The sequence below is a fragment of the Cyanistes caeruleus genome, unplaced genomic scaffold (genome assembly GCF_971803275.1).
Source record: "Cyanistes caeruleus unplaced genomic scaffold, bCyaCae1.hap1.1 HAP1_SUPER_29, whole genome shotgun sequence".
NCBI lineage: Eukaryota > Metazoa > Chordata > Aves > Passeriformes > Paridae > Cyanistes > Cyanistes caeruleus.
In genome coordinates this window covers 662,790-678,632 of record NW_028256297.1, presented here as the reverse complement: position 1 = coordinate 678,632, position 15,843 = coordinate 662,790, and the positions used below count along the sequence as shown (strand labels likewise).

General features: G+C 47.0%; 1 pseudogene; it reads right to left on the bottom strand.

Moving 5' to 3' along the window:
- Positions 1 to 2,248: 2,248 nt before the first annotated feature.
- On the bottom strand, positions 2,249 to 3,431 carry LOC147645204 (uncharacterized; annotated as a pseudogene).
- Between the last annotated feature and the right edge of the window lie 12,412 nt (positions 3,432 to 15,843).

Below are 15,843 nucleotides of genomic sequence, written 5' to 3'. Positions count from 1 at the left end.
GCCATCTCTGAGGAGAACTCACTTTGAATTTGATTGAAGTGTGGCAATGCTGTTTTAGGATCTGTACCCATCCTTTCCATCCAAGACAGCGACCTAAGTGCGATAGCAAGGACACTCCCCGTCGTAGTTGTATGAGAAAAGGGTTAAGAGTCTCTGCTTCCTTTTCCTTCCTGGCTCAGCCAAAACAGCTCAGCTGAGCTGTGCAAAGATGGGGGCTGCAGGGAAAAGGTAGCAAAGCCAGCACAGCTCAGATAAGGGAATAAAATAACAAGAATCCAAGACTACATATTTGCCATGAAAGACAAGAAAATATTTCATTTTGTGCTTTAGTCATGGGCAAGAAAGAATATAGGTCCTGTCAGACATCCCTCAGACAGAAGAGAAATACTAGGAACTGATTTCATTTCTGTCGTATAATTTATTTTCTCAGCAAAGAGATTATTTTTTGGTATTTACTCAATATAGAACTTTTCTACTAAAGCAATTTCTTTTTCAAGTATCAATCTGAAAAATCTTTTCTACTGGTTTATAAGTATGAAATAAACACTACCTTAATGTTTAACTCTTTCTGTCTTCTCTTCATAAACTTAGGAGAATTAAAGCAGATAGAAATTCACCCTTATTTGATGCTGCCAGAACAAGTTCTGCAACACAGCATCAATTTCATTGCATGCACAGACATTATCACACTTCTGCCTAAAACTTCAGCTGAAAAATGGTGCTAAACCAGCAACACAACTTGCATCCTTTTCAGGGAGGAACTGTAATGAATGTTAAGCATTACTGAATATCAGTGCAGAACAAAATTGTAACCATGAAGGATTTTATACTGCTCATTGTCTACTTCAGACTTAGAAATCTCTCATCACAAATCAGGATGATGTAATGTGGTTCTGCTAAAACACGTTACATGAAGAAAATGAGCTGATTTCCCTTACTGACTCACCAGTCTCCATTTCTGTTGCAGACAAACTAGAGAGGTCTGGGTTTGCTTTAATGTATCTGAATAATTCCAAATTGATTTACAGTGAGACATAAATGGGTAAATACAATAGCCAGCATTCGTTACAGTTTTAGAAAGACTAACAAGTCTCATTAATGCATATTCTCTTTCTGAGAGGCACTATCAACCATGAGACAAATCTTTCCAAGCACCATAGGTTGACTGTATTCCATCACACAGCCAATACCATGAAATCTGGCATGCCAGATAAAGGTTTCATACTCACACCCTGTAGTTAAATACCCTAATTTGGGCCCCCGAATCTGGCACCTTTATAAAGGGAAGAACCAACCCAGTAACTGCTGAATGAGCTGTTCTAGAGAGTTTTTAAGCAGATGGTGGGCACGATATATTAGTAAAAGCCTGTCTGCACAAACCAGCCTCTGGAATAAGTCGTAATATTAAGGGCTAAAATCCTTGAAACTTGCCTGCAGAAGATAGAGTAAAGCAAAACAATATTCTTGTGTAGAAGGGAAAAAATGTAAACTTGTGTGTACTAGCCAATAGTAGCTTGCTCTGCCCACGGACCCTGTAGAACCCTATAAAAGGTGTGTTAATAATAGAAATAAACGGTGTTCATGATTACTTCTGTGAAGAGCGGTGAATAGCTGGTGGTCTCCCAATAAGCTGTGAACAAGCCTCTAACCTGGTGGCCCTGCTTGGAGCCTGCCACTTCCAGCAAGTTCCAAGCAGCTTACAGAGAAGTAAAACATGGCTGTAGGAACTATTGAAGTGCCGCGGTGACGGAAAGCCCGGAGCACCGCGACTTCTCTGGAGAAACAGCCCTGAGAAGGGCTGGAGCGAAGTGCATGCGAGCAGCTTCCGTCAGTCGAGTGATTCCAGCTCAGCTCAGCGGCGGCGGGCAGGCAACACAGGAAGCAGGGACGAGAAAGCTGGTCCAGCGTTCTGCTAAGCACAAACCTTTATTCAGGCAGAGCTTCGGCGAAGGGTGCTGGCAACAGCGAATCTCCAGAACAGGGGAAAACCCGGGATATTTATAGGAGGGGAGAGGGGCCGGGGGGAAGCCCGAGGTACATGTATCGGGGTGGGACAGCAGGGGAGAATACCAATGGGGCACAACAGTTTAACATATCGAACTCAAAGACCCTTGGGAGCAATATGTTGTGTCTCTCTTACAGGGAAGTATCTTGTCTCCCGGGCAGAGTGAGGATCTTGGGCTGGGTGGGCTGCTCCGTGCCCACAACTCCCCCTTCTTTACTTATTAAAAAGGCATCTCCTAGAGAGTTAGCTAATATGAAACATACTTAGGAAGATAGTAACAATCAAGAAAACCCAAAAAATGTTCTTGAGGACAGAGGCAACCCATCTCTCGAGTCCCCAGCTCACAAAAAGGTCTGCAAGCCAGTGGGGCTCCTTTTCCGTCTGGAGTTCCTGTACTGCATGTTGGAGTCTCTGGATGCGGGCGTGGATGCCTTCACTGGGGCTGGAGAGGTTAAAGCAGCACAAACTGTCTGATTCCTCACAGCCGTGTCCATGGGCCAGGAGCAGAAAGTCTATGGCAGCTTGGTTTTGTAGCGTAGCATGCCTAACAGTCTCTTCATCTGTCAGGAGGTCACTCAGGACCGAGGAGGTCCGGTTGGCCTGCTTACAAAGACAACACTCCAGGTGAGAAGGCTCACCAAGGGCTTTAGCAGCAGCTGCCCACAGCAAAAATGCTGACATCACCACCCTCTTTGTGTAGGACCAATCTTTAATTTGGCTATCACAATTTTCATCTAATTGGGTGAGATCTTTCTTTTGGCGGGCCAATTCATTCTTTTTCAGCCAATCATGTATTAGAGTTGAGTTTGGAGTGAGGATGGTAAGCTGTCCAAGCGTGCAAGGACCTCCCTGGAGTCGGGAAGGGATTCCTGCCCACACTCTCTCCCCACAGATCAAGAACACTCCCCGGGGCAGCACTCTGGGATAGTGAGAGGAGGCAGATCGTGTGCTGCTGGTGTAATTGCACCATTTGGACTGATTGTAAATTTTAGTGTTGGGAGTCACATTTTTCCTTGATTTAATTGCCTTTTGGTACTTTGAGGCAGGCCATGTATTGGCTACTAGGTGATAATTAAAATTTATGCATTAGGTAGCTTTGGAGGATCCCAAAAGCTCCAATTCCTGGGGTTCCTCTGGTGCATGGGGCAAGATCTTTGTCCACTCATCCCAAGTGTCTACTGGGTTGGGTTCTTTCCCTGTGAAAGGGTATTCATGGGGCTTCAAAGGAATCCCTACCAGGCAGGATGACAGAGGGTTGGTGGCGCTGCCCATGGACAAGCACGTGTTCTTGTTGGAGCGTCTTTGCGAGGGTGATCCACACGTTCTCCTGGGGCTGCGCTACTAGCCAGGCATCCACAGCTGATGTTTTCAGGAGCATCCAGATAATCAGGAACATCAGGAACTCAAGGATGGTTTTGCTCTCCATTTTATACAACAGGACATAAAAGATTAGCTCTGATTTTTGGAGGGGGGGGGGGGGGGGGGGGCTACTTTCTTTTTTCCTTTTCTCTCCTGTCTCCCTCCTCTTTAAAAAAAACAATTATAAGCAAGGTTATTCTGTGTATTGGGGACACATGACCCAACACCAGCAGCAGCACTGAGGTGCATTTTGGTGTAAACTGGCAATTTGGGCTAGGCAACGAGGGCAAGAAGGGGAAGGGGGAGGGAGTTAAGAAGACTTGTGTACTGTCACGGTGTCAGGCGTGACGTTGGCAGTTGTCTCGTTGCAGCCCTGGTAGCAGGACGGTTTGGCCTCTGTCTGGTTGTTGGTCTGGTGGCAGGTCGGTTCGGTGGACTCCGACGACGTCTCCGTTTCCAGGCTGCAGTGGACTGCTGTTTTTCTGGACCTGTGTGGGTCTCAGGAGACTTTGAAAGTTCTGAGTCTGGTGCAGGGTTTGTAGGGCCTAAATAAGGTTTTACATTTTTCCCTGGGAGCCACTTAGGTCCTGATGGTGTGGATACACACGCATACCCTCTCCCCCAGGTAATCAACGGGAAAGGTCCTGATGCCAGTTGCGATTCAGGATCCTTGATCAGCACCGGCGGCTTCTCCGTGAGTTTGGCATGAGTTGAATTAGAGAAGTGCCGTATTACAGGGGGGTCAGGCTCTGTAGACGAGCAATTTAGAAAGTTCATGACATATAGAGCCTTACAGAGCCTCTCAAATGGGAGGAATGATCTCTGTTCCTCCCCGCTGGTGATCAAGGACTCTTTTCAGGTTTTGATGTGTTCTCTCTACTATTGATTGCCCTGTAGGGGAATGAGGAATGCCCGTGGTGTGTTTCACTCCCCACTCATTGAAAAAGTCTCTTAATTTGTGAGAGGTGTAAGCAGGTCCATTGTCTGTTTTAATTTGTTGTGGGACTCCCAGGGTAGCAAAAGCAAGGAGAAGATGTCGGATGGTATGCTTGGCATTTTGTCCTGCATGGGCTGAGGCAAACACTGCACCAGAGAAGGTGTCTACGGAGACATGTACGTATTTGACTCTCCCGAAGGACGGGACATGAGTGACATCGGTTTGCCATATCTGGCAGCTGTTCAGTCCTCAGGGGTTAACCCCGGAGTTAACGACCGGTATTTGGAAAGATTGACAATTGGGACAGGTGGCAACTATTGCTCTAGCCTGGTCTCTGGGTAGTCTGAACATTCTCATCAGTGCAGGCACATTCTGGTCGAAGAACTGGTGGGACAATTTCGCTTGTCAGCGAAAATGTCAGGGACATTGGCTGCCTCAGCAGGCATGGCTAAGGCGTCTGCCTTCCTGTTTCCTTCGGCAATGGCACCTGGGAGGTCTGTGTGAGCCCTCACATGCATGACATAGTAAGGTTGCTTTCTGTGAGAGATAAGATATACTAATTCAGAAAGCAATTTGTATAAATTTGGGTTAGAGACCTCTTTTAGAAATGCATGTTCTGCTCTCATAGCTATTCCAGCCACATAAGCCGAATCAGTCACCAGATTGAAAGGTTCTTGGAATTTCTCAAAAGCTCTGACGACGGCTGCTAATTCAGCAATCTGTGGTGATCCCTCAACCACTTGGACATCAGACTCCCATTTCTGTGTCCTGGGGTCTGTCCATGACTGACTTGTGGGATTTCCCCAAGCCATCTGTGAAAACTGTCAGAGCCTTGAGGAGTGTTTTGCTCTGTAATGATTTGTGGACCAAATTAAATGTGGTTTTGAAAAGCCTGTGGCTAGGTGGGTGTATAGAAATTTGGCCTGAATAGCTATCGAGAGTGAACTGAAGGCTCTCATTGGTCTGGTGCAAAGGCTCCAAACTTCCAGTTGCCAATGGGAGGAAGATGCATGTGAACTCACAGGCTGCAAGAGTGCGGAGACAGACTCTAGCTCTTTTAATGAGTTCAGCCATGGTTTCCTGTGGGGTGGTAATGGCCTTAGTGGGCTGGTTATGTATAAAGATCCACTCTAGGATAAGGAGTGGATCCTTCAATGCTGTGTCCCATTGAAAAATGAGCGCGTGGAAGCGTGGGGCCTTATCCAGGATAACCAGTTGGAAGGGCAGGCTGGGTTCATAGCGGTGGGCTTGCTGCGAAGACAGGGCCTCCTGGACCCTGGTGATGGATTCCCGGGCCTCTGGCGTGAGGGAGCGGGGTGAGTCGAGGGCCTCACTGCCACAGAGCAGGTTGAAGAGGGGCGCAAGGACTTCTGTTGTTACCCCAAGCAGAGGACGTACCCAGTTGACGGACCCGCAGAGCTGATGTAGGTCCTGCAGGGTTTTGGGGTCGTCTCTGATGGTCAGCTGCTGGGGTATGATGGTCCGCTCGCGGATCCGGAGTCCCAGGTAGGTCCAAGGGCAGGTGTGCTGGATCTTGTCCTCACAGATCTCAAATCCAGCGTCCTCAATTGTCTGGATAGTTTTTTGTAAAGTCCGGTGCAGACAGTTGTCGTCAGCAGCACAAACCAGGATGTCATCCATGTAGTGGAGGATGACGGCATCTGGGAACAGGGTCCTCACAGGTGACAGAATGTGGGCCACGTGCCATTGGCAGATGGTAGGAGAATTTTTCATCCCTTGGGGAAGGACTAGCCAATGGTATCTTTTTAAAGGTGCTTGTCTGTTTGGAGAGGGAACTGAGAATGCAAATCTGGGGGCGTCCCGAGGGTGGAGGGGTATGTTGAAAAAACAGTCCTTGATGTCAACGACAGCCAGCTTCCAGTCCCGACGGAGCATTGAAGGGGAGGGCATGCCAGGCTGGAGGGGTCCCATGTCCTCAATGACCTCGTTGATCTTTCGGAGGTCATGAAGGAGTCTCCACCTGTCCTTGCCTGGTTTGTATAGGACAAAGACAGGGGAGTTCCAAGGGCTATTGGACTCAGTGATGTGGCCCTTGGCAAGCTGCTCTTCTACGAGGGCTTCCAGTGCGTGCAGTTTGGTCTCAGATAGGGGCCACTGATTAACCCACACTGGATGGTGCTGTTTCCAGGTGAGTTGGGGGAAGGTAGGTGTCACGCGCTTCTCAGTGACCCCCACTAAAAATCCCTGCTGAGAATCCACAGAGAAGGTCCCCATTGGGACAGGAGATCCCGTCCCCAGAGGGTGATTGGTGCTCTCACCACAAATGGCCTGATGGTTGCCATTTGTCCCTCAGGTCCTTCGATGACAACATTCCTCTTGCTCCTCATGGAAGCTGTCATCCCTCCAATTCCTGAAATCATGCCTGCCACAGGTTGTAATTCTCAATTGTCTGGCCACTTGGAGCGGGCGGTGATGGTAACATCTGCTCCAGTGTCTAGCATTCCTGGACGCTGAATCCTTTCCCCATAACAAAATAGGCTGCAGACCACGATGGGTTTGCAGGAGCCCACAACCTGAGTCCACATAGCGCTGGGGCTGAGGGGAACCTGATCTGGGTAGTTACTAGGAAGTAAAAAGGCCTGTGCCACAGGAGTCTGCTCCTTTCAATAATAAGGAGGGTCTATGCAGGTCAGAGAGATGGAAATCTCATCTCCAGGGTATATAGTTTGAACCTCAGGAATGGTATGAATTTGTCTTGGAGAGTTGGTAGGATCCCCAAATATTAAGATGTTGGAGGGACCGCCTGGTGGTTCACGTTTCCCTGTGGGGATTTTGTAAATACAGTCACCCTCCATATGTAAAGAGAGTCTAGTTACCAGCTGACGCTGGGTTCCCATCTGAAGCGCTCCACCTACTGGGTTTGATATCGGGGTACCTGTGGAGGCAGGGTGGTGGGTTTGGCAGGAGGGGCGGAGAGGTGCGGCATTTGATTTGATGTCGAAGCGTGGGGCCGTTCCGCGCTCTGCGTGAAATTTCCCGAACACCAGTTTGGTCTGGGTAACCATTGGTGGGCTGGTGGTTGTATAGAATGTCTCTCCGGACAGTCTTTGAAAAAATGTCCAGGCTTGCCGCAATTAAAACAGCCATTTGTATTGGGGTCTGCAGCATAAGCTCCAGATATTCTCTCTGCCACTCCTTTAGCCACTGCAAGTGCCACTGTATTCTCACTTGAAGCAGAGGAGTGTTTGGTGCAGGCTTCAACCATCTGATCTATGGTTGGTCGGGGGTCCAGTGGGAGGACTCGCAAAACTGCTTTGCACTCCGGATTAGCATTGGCCATTGCTATTTTTACTAATAATTCCTTTTGTGCCTAAGGGCTCTCTATCTGCTTTTCAATGGCTACTTTTAACTTATCAATTATTTAATAAAAGATTCAGTTGCCCCTTGCTTAATATTGGTGAAGCACTGTGTCATGGAGTTACTTTACCTTTAAGGGAGTTGGAGTTGCTGGGAGGTGCTTGGAGTCTTTTCTCCTGACCAATTATCGGTCATTGCTGGGAATTGACAGCAGTTTAGGCCATTGAAAAGTGGGATCAACTTGTGAACCCTACCTTAAAATGTAAAAGCAGAGCTCTCTGGGTTCTCTTTGTTTCCTGGCTGTGAAGAGTGGCGGAGGTCCAGGCCTCCCGTCCCTGCCCAGGCCATGCGGCCGGGCGGGGATGGGGCCGGGCCTGCCCTGTCTCCCAGCCGGGAGATGGGGGGGCCTGGGGAAGGTTTTCCTTGGGCCCGGGCCGAGCCAGTCTCTGGCTCGGCTGCAAGTTTTGCTGTAACTAATTCACTAGAAACTGCCCAGTGAAGAAAGAGAGAGGCCCTGGACTTGCAGCGGGCTGGAGCAGCGACTCCACGCTCTAGAGCAGCCATGAGGAACTTTCCATCGCAGACGGCTCCAGCTCCTGTTCGGCAGAGATCTCCAAACCATCTACAAAAGCTTGGGCAAGATGTTAACTCTTTCATTACCCAGATGAGACTTGCGGATTAATCTTTTTATCCAGAGAGAGAGAAAGAGAGAGATCAACATGAAAAGAGACTTTATAAACTACCAGTGACAAGAAAGAAAAGAAGCTTCAGGAAAGGTAGAGAATTAAGAAGATGCTTTAATTAAGCTGAAATATCTCCCTGTTAAAACTATGGAGATGGACAATGAAGTCCTGAAAAGAACTCCTTTAATTCATGATATAAGATCTAGAGAGGAATAGTGTAATAAAGAATTAGATGAATAAAAATTCGAAAGAAAAAGTTTAAATAATATGTAATTGTAAATGATGGAAATATGGAATGAGAAATCCTCCTCCAGGTCGAGGTAGGATTTCTCTTCCAAAGTTACAGATTGCAAAAAGCCACCCAGATAACGAACCTCGGCAGGCACATCAACTCAGAGGAAAGGACAAGACAAAGACCATCATAGAGACAAAAGAGCTAGCCTGAAAGCCTACCTCCGGACCTGGGCAACGCCCGGCCGACTTCTGCCGGAGACAATCAAGCGAAACAAAAGGGACGAGCCTCAGGAAGATGGTCGTTGCTAAAATTGAACACCCCACCCGCCAAACCTATGCTAGAGTAACTCAATCAAGAAGGACAAAGAGGAAACAACTCCTCCGAGATATCCATCGGCACTAGCCCGGATCCCTCGACTCTGCTGTGATGAAATATGTTAAAATACATACCGAATCACTTTACATTTGAGGAGACTCTGCCCGGACACTTACTGACTCAATCTTCTAGGCCAGGAAATCCATTCACCTGACAATCAGGGACACTTGGTGAATGGAAACTGATTGGAATTCTAGCCTGGGGACATAAAATCCCTATAAAAACCCAGGCCAAAGAACCCTCGGACGTGGATTTGGGAACACCTATACCTTGCGTATAGACCCTGTCCACCCAGCACTGCGCTGTTCATTTATTGTGGTTTTTCCTCGCTGTTTTGCTGTTTTGTTAATTTATAATAAATTTATCTTTTTTATCCTTAATCTGCCGTTGCATTTATAACAGATTGGTGCCGTGACTCGGATCGGAAGAAACTGTGGGAGAATCTCGCTGTCCAGGGGGGTACCCCCGCTGATTTCAGCGGCCTGGGGAGCAGAGACCCTCCGCAGTTCGCTCCGATTTCCGAACCAAATTTAGGCTGAGGAAAAACCATAATAAAGAGGAAACGGATCCAGAGAGCTCGGGAAGGTGAGGAGCCTTCGGGAAAGCCGCGGCTTGGTAGCTCATAAAAAGTCATACGTGCACGAAGACGTCCTTGCAGGAAATAGTGGTAAGTACTGTGAGGTTGAGCGGGTGATCGGGCGAGTTTGTGAGAGACGTGACCTGGTCACGAAGCGAGCGTGGACTTCAAGGCCGCGTTTCCATCCTCCCGCGAGGGAATTGGCCGGCCGCGAAGGAAGCGATTCTGTGTGAAAAAGGGTCTCTCTTTCCTTACTTGTAAAGCCTGAGACTAAAGGGAGTCTCAGGGGACCGATCAAAAAGGGGGCTGAGAGAGGAAGGAACGTCCAGTCGAGCTCTGGAACTGGTAAACTCTCTCAGCCAAAAGATCTAGAAAGCCGGAGCACTGAGAAAACCCCGGTACAGCTAACCGAGAGGTGAGTATTAGCGCGACCTTGGACTTTCATGTCCAAGAAACGAGAAGGAAAACGAACACAACGCAGAGCAGGTAAGAATCGTAAGAAAAATGGGGCAGAGAAAAAGTAGAATGCAAAAACTAAATAACGAGAAAGGCCCCTCGGAGGAACCAAAACAATTGTTAGACATCCCACCGGAGAGTCCTTTAGGGTGGATGTTGAGAAATTGGGAAAGTTGTCCCGAAAGACGAGAGAAATCCAAAGCAAAAATGATTTATTACTGTGCCGAGATTTGGGGAAGACAGGAATTAAGAAACTGTCTCACTTGGCCAGTATTGGGGACATTTGATAGATGGACGTGCAGAGAATTACTCGCACATGTAGAGAAAAAGGTCTCTTCAGACGCTGAGGAGAAAGAATATGCCAAACTCTGGTTAAATACCAGAGTACGGCTGTTTCCAGTGAAACAGAAAAACGAACATAAGACAGAGACCTGGGAACCCTTGGATCACTTACCCCCTCCATACCGCGGGCCAGTAGAGCCTTCAGTGATGGATCAAGTAGTACCGTCAGCACCCAAGGGTTCCTTAGGGCAACTGGCAGGAGCACGCTCTCCTCAACTACCGGGAGTGGTGCCGGAAACCCTCACTACCCCCCCACCTGCAGAAAACCCAGTCACCGCACCCTCTCCAGAGTCGGTGTTGGCGCAAGGATGGGGCTTACCCCCTCCACAAATCCCGGTCCGGCCATCACAGCTGGGACCACCAAAGGTATCAGAAGAAAACCCTCTGAGTCACCTAGCTGCGGCAGACTTTCCGCAAGCAATGAGGGGAAAAACTCCCGCAAACTCCAGTTCCCCTCCTGCAAGCAGGACTCGGTGGAAATCAAAAATAGGGAATGGAGAATGGGGGGAGACAGAAAATGGGCATCGAATGTTCCCTCTCAGGGAAGTGCCGACCGCCCCCGGAATAATTAGATTTGTGAACGTACCCCTTAACTCAGGGGATGTACGAGCATTCAAGAAAGAAATGGGGCGGTTGCTGGATGACCCATTTGGGGTGGCCGAAAGGTTAGACGATTTTCTAGGAAGTAGTATCTACACCTATGAAGATCTCATGGCCATCCTGAGATCCCTGTTTAGCCAGGAAGAAAGAGAGATGATTAAGCAGGCAAGCATCAGAGATTGGGAAAGGCGTCACCCGCAGGGAACACCAGGCGACCAGAAGTGGCCGAGTGTGAGCCCGAGTTGGAGTGCCCAGACCGAGGAAGGAAGAAGAAGCATGATAGATTTGAGGAATATCATCGTGCAGGGAATAAGAGAGGCGGTCCCCAGGGGACAAAACATAAGCAAAGTATTTGGGGAATGTCAAAGAAAAGAAGAATCCCCCACCGAATGGTTAGAAAGGCTGCGGAGAAGTCTGCAGATTTACTCAGGGACTGATCCCAGCTCTCCGGTGGGGGAAGTCCTGCTTAAAACTCAATTTGTGGCTAAATCATGGGAGGATATTAGGAAAAAGCTTGAGAAAATTGATGGATGGCAGGAGAAGAATTTCCAAGAGCTTCTAAGGGAAGCTCAAAGGGTTTATATGAGGAGAGAAAACGAAAAACAGAAACTTCAAGCCAAAATATTAGTGGCTGCAGTAAAGGAAGTTCAAAAACAAGAACAGAAACAAGGTAAACCAATACCTAAGAAACAAAAAGGATCTCAGAAGGAGGAAACTCCTCCTCGAAAGGATCCTCCAGAGTGTTTCTACTGTAAGAAAGTAGGACACATAAAAAGGGATTGCAAGAAACGAATAAAAGATGAACAAATATTTAAGGAAGATTAGGGAAGTCTTGGGCTCTTTCAAATGGGGACAGTAACAGCAAAAGAGCCCTTGATAAAACTGAAGGTAAGTCCCCACAGCCAGGAAATGAGTTTCCTGGTTGATACTGGGGCTGAAAGAAGCACCCTGCAGAAGTTACCTATAGGGTGTGAAACGAGTAAAGAAAAAGTAATTGTAATTGGCGCAAAGGGAGATCCATTTAAAGTCTCAGTAATCAAAGAGGTGGAAATCGAGTCAGAAAATAAGATATGTTTAGGGAATTTGTTGCTTGTGGAAGAAGCAGACTACAATCTATTAGGGAGAGATATGATCATAGCTTTAAGAATAAATATCGTTGTAAAAGATTCAGAATTAGTAGTAAAGATGTTACATTTGACTTCAAAAGATGAAAAGGAAATCAATCCCCGAGTATGGCACGCAAAAGGGGAAGTGGGGAAATTAGATATTACCCCCATCAAAATTGAAATTGAAAACCCAGAGAATCCAATAAGGATCAGACAATACCCCATCCCAGCAGAAGGGAGGAAGGGTTTGAAATTAATAATTGACGAACTGCTCAAAGGAGGCACCCTCGAGCCCTGCATGTCCCCACATAACACCCCCATCCTGGCAGTAAAGAAAGCCGATGGGAACTTCCGATTGGTTCAGGACCTGAGAGCTGTAAATGCTAGAACCCGAACCAGGTTTCCGGTGGTAGCAAATCCTTACACTCTATTAAACAGACTCTCACCAGAGGATGTATGATATAGTGTAATTGATTTAAAGGATGCATTCTGGACTTGTCCTTTAGATGAAGGGAGTAGGAATTTTTTCGCTTTCCAGTGGGAGGACCCGGATACCAATCGAAATCAGCAATTGCGGTGGACTGTCCTCCCACAAGGATTTGTCGAATCTCCGAACTTGTTCAGACAAGCCCTAGAGCAATTACTCACTCAATTCACTCCAGAGGAAGGGACAAAACTATTACAATATGTAGACGATTTGCTAATCGCCGGAATCACGGAGGAGCAGGTGAAAAAATGTACCATTTCCCTGCTGAATTTTCTGGGACAAAAAGGGTTGAAAGTATCTAAATCCAAGCTGCAATTCACAGAACCCGAAGTAAAATATCTTGGACATTGGATATCGCAAGGGAAAAAGAAATTAGATCCCGAGAGGGTGGCGGGAATCCTTGAACTTCCTGCCCCACAAACCAAAAGACAAATTAGGCAATTTTTAGGACTCATGGGATATTGCAGACAGTGGATTGAAGGATACAGCGAGAAGGTGAAATTTCTGTATGAAAGACTAAATACAGATTGATTGAAATGGACAGGGCAAGACGAAACTAAATTTCAGGAACTAAAGAATGCCCTCGTCACTGCTCCAGTTCTAACATTACCCGACACAAATAAAGAATTTCAACTGTTTGTTGATATAAGTGGACAAACAGCACAGGGAGTTCTGACCCAGGAATGGGCAGAAAAGAAAAAACCCATAGGGTTTTTGTCCAAAATCCTAGATCCAGTCAGTCGGGGCTGGCCTACTTGCCTGCAAGCAATTGTGGCAGTAGCACTGTTGGTTGGGGAAGCAAAAAAAGTGACTTTTGGAGCTCCCCTGATAATTTTCACCCCACATGACGTAAGAAACATCTTACAACAAAAAGCAGAGAAATGGTTGACTGATTCAAGGCTTCTGAAATATGAAGCCATGTTAATCAGCTCGCCAGGACTGGAATTAAGAACCACCTCTGCACAAAACCCTGCGCAATTTTTGTATGGGGAACCGACAGGAAAGCTACTTCATAATTGTATTGAAGCAGTAGAATTACAGACTAAAGTAAGACCCGATCTGGAGGATCAGGAATTGGAAGGAAGAGAAAAATGGTTCATCGATAGCTCCTCAAGAATGATAGAAAGAAAACGTAAATCAGGATATGCCATCATAAATGGCATGACAGGACAGACTGTAGAATCGGGTCCCCTAAAGGCAAATTGGTCAGCACAGGCGTGTGAACTCTTTGCTCTACTAAGAGCCCTTAAAGGCTTGAAGGGAAAAAGGGGAACCATCTATACAGATTCGAGGTATGCATTTGGGATAGTGCATACTTTTAGAAAAATTTGGGAAGAAAGGGGTCTGATCAACACCAAAGGAAAAGGATTGATACACGAAGAAATAATCAAACAAATTTTAGAAGCGGTCAGAGAGCCACTGAGATATCTGTGGTTCATGTAAAAGGACACCAGACCGGACGACAATTCCATACAAGGGGAAACAATTTAGCGGATAAAGAGGCGAAAAGAGCGGCATTGTTAACCGTAAGTATTTCTGAGCTAGCCCCAAGGGAACCTCCAGAGGTTTCGGTGCTTCCTTCGGAAAAGGAGCAGGAAGACTTCAAAAAGGTAGGTGGCCATTTCAAAGAGGGTAAATGGTGGTTACCTGACGGGAGGGAGCTGGTCCCAAAGGGAATAGCAAAAGGAATACTCAAAAGACTACATGCACAAACCCATTGGGGGACCAGGGCATTGGCGGAACAATTTCTAAAATTCTTCGGGTGTAAAGGAATCTTCGAGCTCGCAAAGCAAGAGGTACAAGGGTGTGTGATATGCCAAAAAGTAAACAGATCAAATTTTAGGCAAACTAATTGGGGAGGTCGGCCATTCTCATACCGACCATTTGAAAGAATTCAAGTGGATTTCACTGAATTACCAAAAATTGGTAGGAACAAATATTTGTTAGTTATAGTAGATAAATTGACACATTGGGTAGAGGCCTTTCCCAGAGCTAAGGCTACGGCCCAAACGGTGTCTAAAATTCTACTGGAAGAAATAATTCCTAGATATGGTATTGTAGACCATATTGACTCGGACCAGGGCACACATTTTACCTCAAAAATTATCAAACAATTGTCAGATGCATTAGGGATCAGATGGCAATATCATACTCCCTGGCACCCTCAGAGCTCGGGGCAAGTAGAAAGGATGAATCAGACATTAAAGTCGCAAATATCCAAATTGACAATTGAAACAAAAATGTCCTGGATCAAATGTCTCCCCTTGGCATTGCTGAATATCAGAACCATGCCGAACTCAGAGACAGGACTGTCCCCCTTTGAAATGCTGTATGGAATGCCATACAAGCATGGTATGCCGGTTGGACATCCTCAAATAGAGAATGTGCAACTCCAACCATATCTCATTTCTATAAATAAAAACTTACAGGAGTTAAGGAGAAGAGGATTGATTCCTCAGAGCAGCACGTTGAGATTTCCGATCCACCAAATTCAACCAGGGGACAAAGTATTGATCAAAGTGTGGAAAGAGCAACCCCTCAGTCCTCACTGGGAAGGTCCATTCCTCGTCCTCCTGACTACAGACACCGCGGTTCGTACGGCTAAAAAGAGCTGGACACACTCTTCCCGAGTGAAGAAAGTTTCGGTTCACGATCCCCCCGAGTGGAAAACTGTAACCCCTCCGGGAGAATTGAAAATCAGGCTTCAGCGGAACAGCAAATGAACAGCGAAGAAAGGATAAGTTGCACCAATTTTGAATGTTATTGTTTTCCTTTTGTACATTTTAAGTGTTCATATTGTAAACAAACTTGGGTGACTCATTGTTTAGGGGGGCAAAAACCAAGAAGTTTGTGTGCCGTGTGTTACAAAGAGGAATTAGAACAGACCAACCTTTTTCTAGCACTTGCTACCCGGGTGGGCATCTTGGAACTCGACTCTCCGGAGTGGTTCCGATTTTTCCAGAAAGGACTGTGAGGTCATTTGGACTGTAAGGCGGAACCTCTAATAATTGAGTGCTGCCGAAACATAAAGGTACCGTGCAGGAGCGGCACGATCAAGGCATCTCAGTGGGCAACCTTTAAAAGGAGGTTTGCCATCAGGATGTCAAGGGCCCCTGAAGACAGTCCTTGCTGCCGAGAAGATGGCTATCCCCGCCGTATGTTCCTGTACGGGCGGAGGGAATGGCAGAGGGATGCGATTGTGGGGAATCCTGACGATCCTGAACCTAGCCATGTGCTGGGCTGAGGGGATGGACCCCGAGGCGCCTCCAGGGATGACCTCCCTGGGGAAGTGTGAGCAGTGCCAAACTGCCACAGGAACCGAGCGATTGATCAATTGCCCTCCGGAATTGCACGCAGGGGAAT